General features: G+C 37.8%; 1 pseudogene across 1 annotated transcript; it reads right to left on the bottom strand.

The window, feature by feature from the left end:
• Positions 1-603: 603 nt before the first annotated feature.
• On the bottom strand, positions 604-1,833 carry LOC104669535 (annotated as a pseudogene). The gene has a single exon (XR_749001.2). The product of XR_749001.2 is annotated as a eukaryotic translation initiation factor 3 subunit F-like (transcript).
• Positions 1,834-6,402: the final 4,569 nt, after the last annotated feature.

Below are 6,402 nucleotides of genomic sequence, written 5' to 3'. Positions count from 1 at the left end.
TATTATAAATCACATTCTTATATCTTCAAGACACCAAATTATACATCTAGCTTATGCTCATGGATATTCTTTTCAAACTATAAAAGTGCAAAATTAAATTGTGACACACACACACACAGAGAAAAAAATATTTATTAAGTATAGAAAGCCAAACCTAATATATTAGCCACCTAAGAACAAGAAAGGAAATCTAATACCAGAAATGAAGATGATTACACATTTTTTAAATCATAGATATGAGCAAGGCAGATATGTGTTTATTATAGTATAAATCATCAAAATCGACACGAAAAATGTCAAATTACTATGGCAGAAATTGTTAAAGTTGTTTGAGGATCAATTCCAGAAAGTTGTTCAGCTTAAGCTGTCTTCATGGAAGATTTTTCAAATCTTCCAGGGATTTATAATTGCCAAAGGATCTAAATTATTGCAGAGCACCACAAAGGAAGAAACTTTTTCTAATTCATTTTAAAAGGTTGACATATTTCTGATCTGAAAACCTGACACATAGGATAAAAAGAAAAAGCTGTCAATCCATCTCATTATTAGTAGCATTGCTAAAATTATAAATAGATCTTAGAAAAACAATTTTTTTTTTTTTCGCAAAAGGTAGGCTATGTTTATTAGAGTCACACACAGTTGACTGTCTCAGTGTGACTCAAGACCACAAAAAACCCATTTCTCCTTCACTTCTGAGTCCTGGGTTTAAGACCTATACCAGCAGGCGTACTGCTTGGGGTCCATTCTTAGGTTTACAAGTTTTTCATTGAGGGCAATCTGTGACTGTGTGAGGTTGGCCAGGTAGGTCACCATCAGCAGGTCATTGACGTTGCTGTTGATCATGGTCTCGAAGTCATCGGGAACTATTTTGGGTACTTGGTTAACCAGGCTCATCAGGAAGCGGCCCACAGTATTGTCAGCTGACACCTTTCCAGACAGTACATCCTCTGCATATTGCAACGCTGTGCTCAGGGCATCCTGGATGCGAGCTGATGCCCCTCCTACTTGCTGCAAGTCACTTGAGAGTCCAATCACTCTGTTGGGGCTAAAGCAGGTCTTCATGATCAGGTCAACTCCGATGCGTTCAGTGTCATAGTATGCGTATTTCACTGTCAGAGGTGTGAACATCACTCCCATGGTCCTCCCAGGGACACCCATTAAAGTACTGACATAGGCTTTGATGCTCATGCGGCCGTTCTGGAGACTTGTGTCCACAGTGAGATGGATGGGGTTGGGAGCCTCTCGGCTGTAGTATTCATGGATTAGCACAGAGTGCTCTGTGATGTCATGGCCTGTAGCGTACCAGCCCAGGATGAGCTCATTTGGAGAAACCTTTTTATGCAGTTCATACATGTTCTTAGCAAATTCCATGTCAACACCCACTTCATCTTCTGACTCATTGTGTGGCACTGAAAAGCAATTGGTGACCTCCACTGAGTGCTTGTCGACAGTTCCCAACAGGGTCCCGATAACTCAGGCAGCACCCTCATTGCGTCTCTCGTAGCTGTCCACAATGGAGGCCAAAACGACTGGGTGTAGCCTGACCACGCGGCCGCCGGGGAAGGGCCCTGGGAGAGCAGGACCAGGCAGAGCGGGCGCTGGGGTCTGCGGTGGTGCTTGCGCCGAGGCCGGGGTCTGGCCAGGAGCGGCAGTTGTAGCTGCTGCTGCCGCAGGGTCTGAGGATGCGGCTGGAGCCGCAGCGGGAACCGGAGCCGCAGCGGGTGCTGGCGTTGGCGTTGGGACTGAGAGTGAGGCTGATGCTGGTGCCGCCACCAGGGCTGCGGCTGGCGTGGCCGGAGGAGGACTTGCTGATAACACCGGTGTGGCCATCTTGTCTAGATCTTAGAAAATTAAATACAGTACTCTCTCAAAAGAATATTGTATCCTGATTAAGTAATTGCCAACAATTGCTTTTGCCTCCACACAGTTCACAAGCTAAACCTACTCCCATTATTAATGCCTCTCATCAAAATTGTGTGATTCCTCTCAGCAGTGATTGTTAAAGAAGAGGAGTAAGTAGGGGAGTATATGGGTAGATTGCAAAAGGAAATGTACCTGTTGTGTCAATCCCCCAAGAGAGACACTGTCTCATGGTCCCCAGGAAATTAAAAGTGGTTCTATTTTCTTCTATGTTCTTTCTGTATTTTTTAATGCTTTTTAAAATGTATATATTTATAATCTGAAAAATTATATGCCGGACTACTCAGAAGAAAAAAAAAACAATCAAGCAAACAAGAACAACAAAACTAAACAAAAACATCATAAACATTCCAGCATAGGGATGTGACTGGTAGTCTCACTAAAGACCAGCCAACCAAGCTTAGACTGAAGATTTATATTCCCATAAATATTTCTGTCCAGACATGGCCATTCTTCATTGGTTCAAGAACCTTCAAACTGCATTCAAATTAAGACCGTCTGTCCACCAAATTTGAACTGCTGACCAGTGTCCTAAAACATCCAACAGTAAGATCTGATGCCTTACTCTAAAACTAGCTCAGACTGAGTTAATCAAGTCAGCACCAACCACCACTAGCTTACCAGTGTTCCTCTCAACTTGGTGCAGTGTTATCCAAGGTTAAAGGTTAAAGCCATTTGATCATCCTAAACACAAAATCTGTGTGGTCAATACTCTTAAAGTCTTCTTTATTAAGAAAAGAAATATCATCAGAGCCAACGATTAACCATTCAAGCCAATGAAAATGAGAACTTGTCTAAAACTGGGAAAGTACATTTTAATCAAATTGCTATATCAAGAGCTACTTGCAATAAAACTCATTTGAGTAGAGACACAATTTTCCTGAGTATAAAAACATGTAAATTATAAATTATATATATACTTGTATATACTAAACATGAGTAAATAAATATATATGTGAATATATATGTATGCCCATATGTTTGTATGTATGTGTGTGTACATATATAAAATTTGAAATACAATAGTTGCTTGTCAGCTAGAGTCACCCTTACCCCAAAATATCTCATTTCATTGATTGTGGAGAGTCTAAATGTCCTCCTAATGATTTCTGCAAGTTCTTTATTAAGAAAAGAAATATCATCAGAGCAAAGGATTAACCAGTCCTTCTAGCTTTAACTTTCTGCCTCTTCTAAATTACTTTAATTCAGATGTCATCCTACAATCTCCAATTTTTGTGGTGCCTGTCCTGCACTGACACAGAAGTATAACTTAGACTTTTCCATTAATTTTCATCAAAATAAAATAAAATAAAAAGCAAAACCAAAAACAAAACAAAAATAAAAAGCCACCTTCATGTAAGAAAACTGTAAATGTGCCTGACTCTAAAATAGTTCCTTAGCCCTTTACATTTACAAAACTGAGAGATCTAACCTTCTGTCCTACTATAATGTCATAGTTCTTTATTCTGTCCTTCCCCGTTCCCTTCTTCCCTCCCTGCATCTCTCTCTCACTTCCTCATTTTATGTCTCTCACTCCCTCTCTCCTTTTATACCTTGATCTTCTCTACTCTTTTCTTGACTTTTCCCCTTCATCTCAGCAGACTGGCTATTACAATAATTTCTGTGAGTTTAGCTCATGTTCTCAGGATCCTGTTTTCTACCTCAAGTAGCTAAATTAAACAATTTTCTCAGACCGTATCCTTCCTAAGAGAAATTCGGTAGTCAACTGTTAAAATATAATACATTTTTTTATCCCTACTACATTATATTTAGCCAAGTCTGTGAAAATGTAATTTTTCAAATTGTTCTTTCACCTTGATTAAAAAATCAAGCTTTCAACATCATGTAATAATAAATTATTCTGCTATAAGAACTCTAAATTGACTCAAATCTAAAACCTGCTTTAGACTTATGAAAAATTATCAAAAAAATTTTCAGTTTTATTGGAACTTATAATCATGCTCATGAATTCTGAACTTTATTTTTTAAACAGTTAGCTGTTGCATTCAGCAAATGATTTAAACCGTAACTTTGAAGGTGTGGCGGGGGGGTTGTTGAAAAACTAAGAGCTCATGCTTGCTGTGTTCTGTAAGGAACATAGCAAAGAAAGTTTGGCTTTGTTCTTCTTCAAAAAATCCCCCACACAATTAATATGTGTTTATGTAGATGGTTGAAGAATGTCCGTTTACAGTTTAAGGAAGAAAATTAAAATAAATTCTGGCTCAAAATCACTTCTTAGGAAACAGGCTGCTACTGCCACCTGGGGGAGATTCTTTCTGCTTCATTCAAGAAATCCAATATGCTTATCAGATGAAGGAAGCCAGTTCATGCTTTCCTTGTCATAGCCACACAGCAAGAAGACTTTTTAACTCTCTGCCCATGAAGTCATAAGACATTCCAGATGTCTCCAAGTTTATTTCACCCAGAAATACATATTTCATCGACTTTTTGAGAAATACAAGGGAAGATGAATCAGACTGTAGCCATACTACTTAAAGCACCAAGAAAGTATTTTGAATTAATATGGGTAATATACTAAGAAGTAGAAAAAATAAAATTTGAGATTTCAATAAGAAAATAAAACCCAAGTTGTTAAGAAAAAAATGTATTTGACTTCAAGTTATAGTTAATTGTACTCCTTTCCTTAAATATACTCTCATTAATTGATATGAAAGCTGCATGTGCCAATATAATCATCCCAGTGGTTTCATAAATTAGGATAAAATGATACATTTTATTATACGAATATAGCAAAAAGAATTATCTTAAAAAATTTGAACAGTATTATGAACTAAATACTGATGTGAAGTCATGATCTAGTTGTAGATCATGAAAAAATTGTAATCATTGCTATAGAATGTCTAATTTCTGTTTAATACCCATCTTGCATTTCTTTATGCTATAAATAAGTAGTTACCTATAAGAAATGCACTCAATAAAAAAATACTAAAAATAGAATGTTTCAGTACCTGTTAAAATTACAAGTCTGTCAGGTGTCATAAAAAGGTCAGTGCTGATTAGGGGAAGACAACTAATCATTTATTAAGAGGCTGTCTGGTAATAGATTAACTAAATGAAATACACACGGTGTCAGTCCCAGAGTGGTACAATAATGCTATCAGAAGGTGAAAGTTCATATGAAAGAACAGCTGTGCCAGGGCGAGAGACGTCTTTGTGGAGAAAGCATTTTCAAGACTGGAAAAGGTAAGTAAAATATAGCAAATGGATTGGGATTGCATAATTAATTTTCTAAAAACATTACACCGCTGATTTAGGAGTAAAAAGAAATTGACTGCATCTCACTGCAGTTGACACCACTGAATGAGCTGGGAGAGCTAGTGTGAACTGGGGGAACCTACAAAATGAGTGTCTTTTTATGGAGGTATGAAGCTCCTTCAAGGTGTTCATATTAGGGTGTGGGTATAATGGAGTGAGGGGCATTAAAGGACAAGAAGGACCTGCAGTACTTAAAACTGTGTAGTAAAGTTACAAGATATAAGCAAAAATAATAAATGTGCAATATTAAAATGTCTTTATTTCTGAATCAGCAGCGTGATCAGTTTTAGCAATTGGCAAATAACTCTGCTTATAAATCTAGTGAAAATGATCAATGGCCTTAAAATGCTGTAGGGGGCTTATGCTGTGTACAAAGGATCGGCCACTGTACAGGTATTATACGTGGAATAGAGTCTCCCAAGATTCTCCTTCCTTCTGAGCTGCCCAATGTGTTAGGCTTGACTTTCTTCGTTAAAGAGCCAACACTAACACTAAAGAACCATAGAGATGATTTATTAATTACTTTATAACAGAATTACAAGGAGTTTTTATTTTCACCATTGTTCCCTGGTTGTAAAAAAAAATTTAGTAAACAGAAGTCATCTTTAACATTATTTATATTTCACAGGAAAGAAGCATTCAGGAAATCAGGAAGGATGATTTTTTGCAGATACCACTTGTGTATTCAGGCAGTGGGTCGGGAAGCGGGAAGATGGGGGATGTTGTTAAAAATGCAAGAAGGGTTGTTTCTTCCACTGTTCTATTCTTACTTTTCCAATAGTGAATAACCTTTAAATACTACTGCTAGCTTTGCCCCTGGGCTCAGGAACTTCAACACCTTTTCCTAAACCAACTCACCTATCACACTGATGAGTTAACATATTTCTCCTAAACATGGTTTATATGATCTTCACGTAATTTGGGATTTTTTTCCTCATTTTCTGCAATTACTGTTTCCTAAATCCTTCCTTATCTGTATTTGACTTCTCTCCCTTCTCATTGTAAACTACTGATATTATTTCCACATTCCTTTCTGTCACTGGGGCATCTCCGCTTTAGTGGAGCAGTCCTCCTCCATGCTTTAGTCACTACGAATGAAGGGAAAACAAATCCTACTTGGAGTGCAACCAGGCCAGGTAGGAAACCTTACATTGGGGGAATGCAGAAGCCTCATTATGCATGCTATACCTTTGTTTTCCAACAGCC

This window comes from Rhinopithecus roxellana, chromosome 2 (assembly GCF_007565055.1).
Source record: "Rhinopithecus roxellana isolate Shanxi Qingling chromosome 2, ASM756505v1, whole genome shotgun sequence".
Classification (NCBI taxonomy): Eukaryota; Metazoa; Chordata; class Mammalia; order Primates; family Cercopithecidae; genus Rhinopithecus; species Rhinopithecus roxellana.
Note: the sequence above shows the minus strand (reverse complement) of the source record. Positions and strands in the feature narration are given on the sequence as shown.